Below are 11,047 nucleotides of genomic sequence, written 5' to 3'. Positions count from 1 at the left end.
GATGACTATGATGACCTCAAGTCTAAGGATACTTGTACAACTATCACTAAGCGAACAACTGCTGACACGTGAGTGAACTCCATCAGTTGTTCAGCTGGGCGAGTCATGTTCAGTGAACTTATTCCATAATAAGCACCTACATACTAGCTATAGTGTCACCACACAAATGTCTATGAGAACAGACATCCTTCATAATGAAGCAAGCATAGTATGTACCGATCTTTATGGATTATTAATTACCAGTTAGTAATCCTATGACCAGGAACTATTTAAGTTTAGAGTTATCATCTTTTTAGGTCTCACTATTATGATCTCATCATAATCCATAAAAAGCTTTACTCTAAACTATGGTATATCTTATTTAAACACTTAAATAGATAAAGCCCGTAATAAAAACAAAACAAGTCTTTATTAATATCAATGAAATCAAAACAGATTACATAAAAGTTATTCCTAAATCCTAATACACGATTGGACTTAGGACATATTCCTTTCAAAAGGTCCTAGTAGATGGGGGTCGGTTGGATTCAACTCTGCTCAATCCTGAGGCTGGGGGTTTCAATGTCGGGCAATCATTCCTCATTTGCCCTACTTTTCCACATTGGAAACATGTCACGCTGGGTTTATTGCATTTGTTGGCAAGGTGTTCGGTCTGACCATACTTATAGCATTTCAAAGGGGCTCTCGCCTGGCTGCACACTCCAAGGTGTCTCCTCCTATAGGTTTGACACTCCGGTATTGGGGCACGGGGTTGGTAATAAACGTTGCCCTAGATTGTCCGCCGCCCTGGCCAACACTCTCACTTGAGGCCTTTCTGAATCCGAGTCCTCTCGCAGGTTGGGACACCACTCCCCTGACGAACCTGCTCGGAAGGCTCCTATTCCCGGTTCCTACTCCTCCTCCTCCTCCGCCTTGGCTTCCTATCTTCTTCTTCCTATTTTCCTTTTCCTTCACACTCTGCTCATTGACAGCTTCAACAATCGAGGCTTTCTGTACTAAGGTGGCATAATCTGTCAGCTCTAGTACTGCCACTCAGTTATCCACTATTTTAGACCAAGCTTAAACCTTCTCGCTTTCTTCTCTTCGGTATTCACGAACTCAGGCACAAATCGTGATAGCTCAGTAAACTTGGCCTCATACTCTGCCACAGTCATCCTATCATGTTTCAACTCCAGAAACTTAATCTCCATCTGGGTTTCCATAAACCTAGGGAAATACTTGTCTAAGAACAGTCGGATAAACCTATCTCATGGAATCACAGCATCAGTCTCTAGGTTTTGTTTGGACTCCCACCAGTGATTAGCTTCTCCTTTCAGCATGTAAGAAGCAAAAATGGTCTTGTGTCATTCTTCCACACCTAGTATTTTGAAGGACTTTTCTATCTCTTTGAGCCAGGATCATGCTTCAACGGGGTCGGCAGATCCAAGAAACTCTGGGTGTTTGAGAGAATTGAACGCCCTGAAGGCAGTGGTTGCAGTCTGTTGGGCAGCATGCGGCTGTGGTGGAATGGGCTGTTGGTTCAGGTTTGCTCTTAAAAGTTCCATAAACTCATTCATGGGGTTCCCTCCCTGATGGGTATCCTCAGCCTCTTCTTCTACATATTTTTCCTCATCATATTCATTATAGTCTAGGTCCTCTTCACTTTCTTCATTTACTACAAGGTCAGGTTCATTCCGTTGTTGGTTAACAGATTCTGCGGGCTGTGCCCTGGTTCCTCTTCTACAGGGTGGCATTGTTTTGGTAATGAAAATTTGTCAATATAGTTACAATTATTTTACAATTGGATTAATTTATTCATATGTAAGCATGTCATCTATTATCTAGCATGTTTTTATCAAGTGCAATATTATGGAAATCAATTTCTTAATAACTGCTAGATATATACCATAGGGTCTCCCAATTATATCTTGGGGACAAAATAACTAACCGAGTTCATACATGGCTTGATTATACTACATCATTACTTGTCCTGAATACTGAAATGCAAATACATAAGCCGTGTGCCCTGAAGGGCTAGGAACACTATCTACTACTAGCTATCCTATCAAAATTGATGACAAGTCACCCAGCCTTCTTCAAGGTCCATAAATAGTCACTAGTCCCTCAGTCACTGTCACTACGCGTGAGGTCACGCACCCTCCTCATCGCTCCTGCCAACATCAGTTCTTCATCAACTACCGGGATGTATCCTCCAACCGCCATCCTCATGTGAACCCGGGTATGGAGCTCGATCCCATCAATCTCTCTGCGGGCTATGGTTGGGGAAACAGCTCTGAAGTCCCCTGGGTATCCTAGTCTGATGGCTCTCTCAGCTGTCAATGCCTGACGTAACTCCACAATGTGGGCAGATGCCGCAGTGATCTCAGCGTTAAGCTGAGCCACCATCCAGTCATGTACAGCTACATGTATGGTCGCCGGGGGTGGTAGAGGTGAGTCTGGGTCGCTAGAGGATATGTCATAAGCCTCGTAGATCTGTGCATCCATCCCATCCTCCTCATCGTCATCAGTATAGGCAAAGGGCTCTGCATCCCTGGGTGTGGTGTAGGAGAGCGAATAGTCGGGAGAGGGTACATCTCTACATCCCTCTAGCCTAAGTCATCTCCCTAGGGCATCTCAACGTCATCAGCTATGGGGACATGAAGGTCAGTCTCCTCCTCCGGGTCTTCCTCAATAGGGTCATCGCCTGAGTCATCAATGGGTGGGTCCTTCGGCTCGGGAGTAAGGTCACGCTCAGAGACTATAGCATCATCAACAGGGTCAACCTCCCTCATAGGCTCCACTGGTACCTAACATAATAGGAAAGGTGTTACTAACCTAGAGTCGAAATTCCCTTGAGGGTAAAACTGTTAAGACTACCCGTGTAGACCGACGACTAACTCGACTTGAGCTCTAATTGATTATTTTATTATTCCTATGTCTACGTATTTTATATCCTATCATTTCTGAGATTTAATTCCCTAAGGCTCTGATACCATTTCTATAGCGCCCCAAAATCCGGGGTCAGGGATCTCGGAGGCCACGTCATCTCAATCACTATAAACCACATACCTCGTATCACAATATATAAATACTCACACTTTAAGACCCCACACTTATCACACACACACACTTACAGGTTATTGTCTTGGAAACGAACCATTCATTACTAGAGTAGATCAACCACAAAGTGATAATTGTTACAACCCAAAAGTAATTAAGTCTTACCGGGGAATAACCTTTAAGTAAGGCTAGTCCGTCGGCCAAATATACGTTTCTTATTTATTACCTTACATAAGTCATACTTATAAATAAGCCGAACTAAAAACAACTGAATACCAATCCAGCTTATTCGGACTACCTGTGGTACAACATCAAACAACCTACGGAACAGCTGGCCATTTCCTACCCGTTTCCTGGCTGTGGTTCTCATGGTAGGCATCTTGATTCACTATTGTGTTGTGTCAATTTAAGAAAACAAGTGTGAGCTATAATGCCCAGCATAAAAATGTACAGTATGAAAATGACTGTATGATAACTCACGTAAAACATTATATATGATAATTATGTTTTATTCGAAAATAGTTTTCCTTGGTGATACACACCTTCTTATGAAAACAATTCTTTAGTGGATTTTATTATCCTACGAATACCTTAATAGTAAACCCAACACCTAGGCTTGGGTTACAGTATTGCATCACAATTCCAATTGGAAGAATAGGACATTCACCGGAGCCACCGTATACGATGATCAGTCGTACTATGGAAATAGTAACCTTTTCTACATCTAGATGGACGATTCCCTTTTATTATTGGTTATCACCCTGGCCGCATTTGGGCCTTTTCTGTGTCCGTCCCTCTCAGGTACACACTTCGTGTCTATCCCTTTCAAGACACGGTTTTGCGTCCATCCCTCTCAGGTACGCATACTCCACATGTTCATCAGTATATAAGATACCTTCTCATGTGGTAGTAAATTGGTAGTCTCCCCGGTCCACGAAGTACTGGAGTCTACCCCTCTTTGTCCTTGTAAAAATCTCATCACCAATCTGGAACTTATATTGTTCCCCAAGCATATTGCTTGTTGATAGGTACACTTTGATTTGTACGTATATATATGTACTTCTGAGAATTTTCGGAGGAAGTACTAGGGATGTGAGTTGACCGTTATCAACATATTTGTTATATAAGGGGGAGTTTTTTTTTTGAAACTATAATCCAAATATTTAAAATAAGTGGAAATAATATTCTCCGACGATTTGATATTATTCGAATGATTTTCCGAAAATCAGAAAGTATTTTAAATCAGGTTCTATGATTTTTAAATCATAATTAAACCATTAAATAACTAATGCTTAATAATCAAATATTAATCGTTGAATAATTAAACCTCGAATAATTATACTTTTAAAAGAATATTTGAAATAATATTCCTCAACTAATTTATGTTTAAGTAATTTAATAATCTTTAATATTTAATCGAGTCTGAAATAAATATTCACTGGAGAATACTTCTCCCATAATAAATGAATAGTAAATAGATATTTATTATTCGAATGATAAAGTATAGTTGAGGGAATATGATCTTTAGAAATCGTTTTAATAAAAGTTCGAGGTGTTTAGTATTTTGTAAGTGGACGTTGAGTCCTTTTAAATCGTACTACTATGGACTTTTAATCGTCCTATAATATCACCGGGATGATCATCGGGTTTTTATCTTAAAATCCTAACTGACTCACGGTCTTATACTTATATGTCATGCTTAAATCGGAATTAAACATTCTACGATACTTACTTATCGTACAACATCGCTATATTATGTGAAAAGTTCAATTACTATGTATCATGGCAATCATGGTATTTATGCAATGATAATAAAACAATCCTTTCACAACACAACAGTAAATGGAGTTGAGTTTGTAAACTTGCCTCGGTATCTCGAGGTGGAAGATGCTCTAGGTTCCGCTCGGAAATCTATAATCATAAACACAATTCGTTTTGTTAGGTCCCGTTCTAATTTACGGCTACCCGCACTCATGCGCTATGCACCCTTTCAACTTATATTACCCTTATTATTTCTTTAAGTCCTTATTCATATCATGGTCGCTTCCTTTTTCAAAGTATCTTCAGTTCACTTTCATTTTCGTCGTCGGCTCCGCTTATGGATTCTACGGTTTCTAATCGCGCGGTCTCGGCTCTGATATTTTTATAAAATTGAAAATTCATTAATTTTGCTTGAAATTTTTATGACAGTTAGGAAACTTAATATACTACTTTCTGTAAAAATTTCATGATTTATGAACATTCTTAAGTCGATCCTTTATATTTTCGAAGTTCATAATTCGTAGCAGTTTTTGTCGCGTAAATCACTTTTAGTAAAATGGCCATAACTTTTGATCCGTAAATTGGAATAAAGGGTTATTATTCAAGAAACTACAGTTTACATCTTTAGGACATTCTGCAGAAACTTAAAGTTATGTTTTATTCGTTTTAACGAGATTACGGTTACGATCGGAGTTTCGTTTATGCCTTAAATCTTTATAATACCACCAATAATCAACATATTATCATCACCACACTAACTCCTCTCAAGAACATCATGTTCTTGAGGCAACAACAATCAACCTTAAATCTACTTAGCTAAACATCAAGATTACAACAATACTCCCACCAAAACTAGGTTTACAACTATATACTAAAAGGATCTTGAACTTAAATCTTAAGTAAGGTAGGGTCAAAGATTTATACCTTTATTGAGAGCTTGAGATGTGTTCTTGATGATGGTGAAGTCTTGGGAGTGCTTAGTATATTTTTTGGAACCTAAAACAACCATTAAAATCAAGAAACCAAAGAAGAGTTACTATTCACACTATTCATTATCAACTTTCTTGATTTTATTTCACCCATCAAACCTTGATAAAAAGAGCTCAAAGATTTATCTTACCTTAGTTTGGTTGGTAGGAAGCTTGAGAATGAATGGAGGGATTTATCCATGGCTAGAGCTTGAAGTTTTGATTTTGTTTTCTTTGTTTTAGGGTGAAGGGCCGAATGGAGAAGGTTGGGAGAGAAAGAGAGAGTTTTTGGTGATGCTTCCTTGGTTGCTTCTTGGAAATGAGGCTTGTGATATCTCTTTTATTTGATTGTTATTCCTTAGTATCTATCCTAGGATTTGATCTTTGTTGCCAATCTTGGAGACAAATCTAGCTAGCATTGGTAGATTACAAGCTAAGCCACTTGTTTAGCTCTTTAGCTTACTATTTGATAGCCTTGGTTGATCATCCTACACCTTAGCTCACTATTTGATAAAGTAACCATGGTTACTTTTCTACCATGGTTAGTTAGTGCGTTACGTTTATTTAATCGTTTACGCGTTCGCTCGGTCGCTTAAACGTTTTCGTAATACTTCCTTGTAAATGGTCCGCGATGTAAGTCCTCTCGTATTTATTCCTTATGTTTTGAATTATCATACTTGGATATAAATCTATAGGGTTTTAAATTCGTAATTATATTGTGATTCCCGTAATCCTCGATGATTCATAAATATGGTCGTTTTTCAAAGTTCATTTTCTTCGAAAACTAATAGCGTTTACATACACTCATTTGGTATGTATAATCATAATATCAACTCTGAAACTCATTTTCTCATGCACTACATATTGTGGGCTAAAAAGTTTTCCCTATCCGTCAGGGTTACTATTCATTAAACGTTTTACAAGTCTCAAAAATTTGAGTTATTACATAAGCTATATCCAAGGATCAAGCCTATCTATTCTGAAGTAGAGACTCTTAAAGATTTAGTTCAAGAGGTGGCTAGAAGACTGAGATTGGGACATAAACAAAATTTGATAGCTACAGTTATGACAAGATATATGTATCAAATAACTATCAGGGGTTTTGCTACAACAAAACAAGAAGCTTGACAAACAAGGATGAGCAGGGACTCAGTTGACGAGTTGGGATAAAGGTGGAATATTTTCTCTGGGAAGCATCCAGTAAAAACTTATAGTGCATCCAGAAAGAGTTGGGATGGATCAGATGATGAGAAGAAAGATCATGAATATCTTGCTTTCATAGCAATCTCTGAAGATGGTCCAACTGACATATCTCAGGTTTCAATTTCTTGAACCACTGTAATATTTTTCTCTCAATATTCAATGCATGATAAGATTTTAGTGTATAAATATTTAACACTCGCACAAGCATGATAGCATCACACACAGATAATGCTGAACTAGTTCACTAGAATATTCATCTGGTAACTAGGATTGATGTTTAAATTGTGCATGTTACTTTAGATGATCTTAAATTATATGTTTAAATATTTGTTGAACATGATTTATTGCTTTAGTGAGATATAAGTTTTCCAGCATTTAAGACCTTTGTTTATACTTATCTCATGTATCCTATTACAATGTGATTTATTCATTTAATCTGAATTGTTTGTTAAGATGTATTAATTTATATTTGGATTGAGACAGCTAGATGAGATACATTAATAGGACTGGACTAGATAGAATTAGTGATTTATTTGTTAATTATGTTTATTCCATATCATGCATGTCTTGCTTAGTTCTTATGTTTAATATTTCTGAATGAATGCCATGCATTTTTAATTCAATGCTTGTTTATTTCAATGCCATGAATACATCTCTTAGTACTTGCATTAATTGTAGAAAAAGCATGTTTATGATTACAATAGGGCAAAGACTGCTAGTCCTCCTTATGTAAGGTTGGAACCATTTTTCCCCTAGCCTAGAGACAAATTTGTCAAGGGTATTAAAATGGAGAAAATGGTCAATCAAATATAAGAATTAGCATGATAAGGTTGCAGCTGTTGTTATCTCTGTTTATAGTAAAATCTCTAATCCATCTAGACCCAAACTGATAAGTTGGGTACCAAGAACTGTTAATCCATTTGTGAGTGCAGGACATAACAGGTTAATTGATTCATATGCATTCTTGGTAATTCATACTTAAGGCATATGATCAAAGAAAGAGCCTCACAATCAAATGTGATTGACAAAACCTATTCCGTCAATAATCATCATAGATGACAGCAAAGGTTTTCATCACGGGACAAAGCTATGCAGAAAAAGGGATGTCACCATGGACTCAACAATTGATATCGCTGATAACAACTAATCATTGGTGTCACTGATAACAATTGAAACATCTTTCTTGCTGAAGAATTAAGACACAAATCCTCTTATCAGACAGTTCTGCATCAAAGGACACAATGTCAATTCAACGAAGGATTAATGTCTTATCTAAAGAAGGAAGGTTGAGATGCTTGCTCTTCTTAGAGTAAGGAAAAGATATGCTCATGGCTAGACTGGAATCTCAAGAAAGGTGAAGTCAATGGTTTCTACTATAAATCTTCATCTGACAAAAGTTTAGCTATGGCATTAGAAGCTCTCACCCTTGAACATCAAATCAAGGATTAGTGAGAGGAATGCCTCATCTGAAATTCTGAAAAATGATAAATGTGAGGCACGTCGGAAAGAGGAGTCAAATACAACATCACGATAAAGTATAAATATACCTAAGTGATGATTGATGACTACTCTGAACACAAAGTTATTGTTCATGCTTTCTTGTTAGGGCGAAAACACACGCTAAATTACACGCAAGTATACGCATTCACAAGTAGTATAAGATATCAATCAGATTCGTTCCCACAGAGACTGGTTTAGGTTAAATTCAATTTATACACTTATGCAACAATGATATGGCTATCGTTCAATGCTAAGACAATAACAAGTTGACATGTTTATAACTAAGATTAAACTAACATGCAATTAACTACGAATAAAAGTGATTGAATTAACTATATGAGATAAACATGAGATTCTAACTTCATTAAATACTTCATTCAAAGTCATTGTTCTTAACCTTAGCATGCAATGGTGATGACAACTAATCAGATAACACGAAACTAGTAAACACCAACTTTCGTTGTATGAATATCCTACTACCAGACATCCACAAATGAGATAAAAGCTGAATTAACACCAATTTTGTTGAGACCCTATATGTCTATAGAATTTGGCAACATAACGGTTTAATGCGCAAGTTATCTATCGTGATTATATAGGACAAGTAAGATGGTTAAAATTACCTATGAATCATGCATAACAAATACATGAACCTATGCTAGCATGGCAAGTTCTAAACCCCAATATTCACTTTCTCTTTAATAGAGACTAACACGCTATTTTATAAGTTCGCGACGCTCATAAGACGAATAAGCACAACCAATACTAGGATATCAAACAGTCACCACACACTAAGATATTGAAACAAATTAACTACTAAAATCCATAATTAAATCCGCTAGAATCCCACGATAACAAATAGTTCATAACCGAACTCATCATTACCGTGGGTTCCGATGAAAGCATGGTATAATAAACTAAGTCTTTATAAAGCTGAATAATAATCAAAATACACAATCAAGAGTAATAGGTTCAACAAACAAGAAAAAAAGCATCCAAGATTACAACTTAAACAAATAATCACAAGAATAAACTAGATCTTCTTCGCCTTTGTTGTATTTGTGCTCCTAGGCCTTCTCGTCGTCTTCTCCTTCGTGTCTGTTATGAAAAATATTTTTTTATTGTCTTTAAATAGCAGCCCATCTGATCAGGAGTCCAAATAATAAGTAATCTAAACAAATCAGGATTCTGAAAATCCCGACACGGCGCGACCGCGCGCTATCCCAACGTGGGTGCGCCGACCTCCTGCCAAACTAGCGCGGCTGCGCGCTAACACAGCGCGGGCGCGCTGACCTTCTGCCAGAACTGAATTTTTCTTCTTTAAATGCTTACAACTGCTGGTTTCTTTGTGTAATCATCCAAGGCTCCATTCCTAACACTCTTCAAACATAAAATCATGTAAGATCCATTCCTGCCTTCAATTATGCCCTGAAATCAAAACACTACAAAACACATTAAATACATAAATAACTTGAGTACAAAACACCAATTTGAGTCGTTATAAAGTGTTCTAAGTGGATATATATGCCACTTAACACACCCCAAAACTTGAATCGATGCTTATCTTCAAGCATAAATAGACTCAAAAACAAGAAATAAAAATGCATGAATGCAACTAACATGAATGCAACGATCTCTTCAGAATAACCATAACCAAATAAATAAGCCAACGCCTCTAAGAATGCAATAACTCAAAACAGAGTTCGAATAAATCTCACAAATCAACTCACAAACCAGAACGTGCGTGTGTGGATTCTTAACAGATATACTCTCGATACTAGATCAATAACCATAACTTATCTTTCATCAAAACAATTACAAGTTTATAACTAGAATAGACGTTAAACGCATAATGACTCACAACACCTCCTTTCTACTAGAGTTATACAAGGATTCATGCTATTATTGAACACATAATAACATGCTTATTTGACCGTGCAATGAATGAGGTCTCAAAAGATTTATACAATAATACCCATGTAGTGAGCATTAGGTTAGCGGATCCCAGACTATAAAAGCCTTAGGTCACTAGGCACAAAGTCCCCTAAAACTTAATAACTCGAGTATTAAAGAGCTCACTCTTGATCAATTATGCATAAACACATACTTTTTTCCTTTTTTTCTTTTTATTTTTCTTTTTCTTTTTTTATCAATGATTTCTGAATGAAAGTGTTTCGCTACATCTCATTCAACCCTAGACTACTCATATAAATATGAGCCGGCTACTAGCCATTTGACGCCTAGCCTTATTCAAAACAAGCAATGAAATCCAAGCTTTTCTCCAGTTTAAAATTCAGTATTCTTTTGTCATTACGAGAATACCAAAAATTCTAAATATAACCACGTGAAAAAATCTTAACAACTAAACAAATATGATCATGATCTAGCTCAAAAGTAATCCTATAATACTTGTGATTCTTTTTTCCGGCATGCAAATCAATTCATTAGAACTTAAACAACCCTCTATTCGTCATCACCACACTAAAATTAACATCAACTTATCAATCGGAAATAGCTCAACCTACGGGATCATGGTATATGCATGCACATGCAACTATATGAACTCACTTAAAAAC

Source organism: Apium graveolens, chromosome 1 (genome assembly GCF_009905375.1).
Source record: "Apium graveolens cultivar Ventura chromosome 1, ASM990537v1, whole genome shotgun sequence".
Lineage (NCBI taxonomy): Eukaryota > Viridiplantae > Streptophyta > Magnoliopsida > Apiales > Apiaceae > Apium > Apium graveolens.
Note: the sequence above shows the minus strand (reverse complement) of the source record.